Raw genomic sequence first — 899 nt, forward strand, 5'->3', positions numbered from 1 at the left:
TGTTATGCTCTCTTTTCTACTGGTCATATTTCTCCTAGGCTGACATAACTTACCGTTTCTTGTTTAGGGCATTACATTCCACACTTAGATGTTGCTCTTCTAGACCACAATGAGTATTCAAGTTTAGTGCTGAATGACTATGACTGACTTTTAATTTCTTGGGAAGATTTAAAATACAAGTTTATCATAGAAATGAGATTTGTAACATCAATATCTGGTGTGCTTATACATCTTCTCATTAGTTCAGCTGGACTTCTTTTGTTGTTTTCTTTTGTTTCTTAAATTTGATAGGAGGTAGAAATTTTAATTAAATTCTTTTTACCTGTACCCATGTCAATAATTGAAAATTACCTAATTCAAATGAGTTTTCAGATAACAGTTTTAAGGAGAGATGTTACTCGGGTATTAGCTAGACAGATTCTACTCAGAGGTAGAAAAAAGTTGGCGATAAAACATTTTAACATTTGGGGTGTGTTTGGTACGAAGGAAAATATTTTCCAATTTTTCCATGTTTGGTTGGCATAAATGTTTTGGAAAATATTTTCCTTATCAATTCATTTTCCTCCAATTGGAGGAAAATGTTTTCCTTATCAAAAGAAGGAAAAACATTTTCCAAAGCTCCTTCTCAACCTTCCCCACCCTCACCAACCCACCCCACCTCATCTCCAAATTTTTTTTTTTCAAATATCAGTTTGTCCGTTACCACCCCACCCTACTACCCCTCCAGCCCCTCCCCCCCTCCCGCGCGCAAAAAAAAACTTTTTACTTTTTTTTGTAATTTAAATTTCTGTTTTTTTTTTGTTTTACTGCACCCCAGCCCGTCCCCTTAAATTTTTTTTTTTTTTTTTGCAATTTCAAATTTCTGTTTTTTCATTTTCTGCACCACTCACCCCATACCC

The sequence above is a fragment of the Nicotiana attenuata genome, unplaced genomic scaffold (assembly GCF_001879085.1).
Source record: "Nicotiana attenuata strain UT unplaced genomic scaffold, NIATTr2, whole genome shotgun sequence".
NCBI lineage: Eukaryota > Viridiplantae > Streptophyta > Magnoliopsida > Solanales > Solanaceae > Nicotiana > Nicotiana attenuata.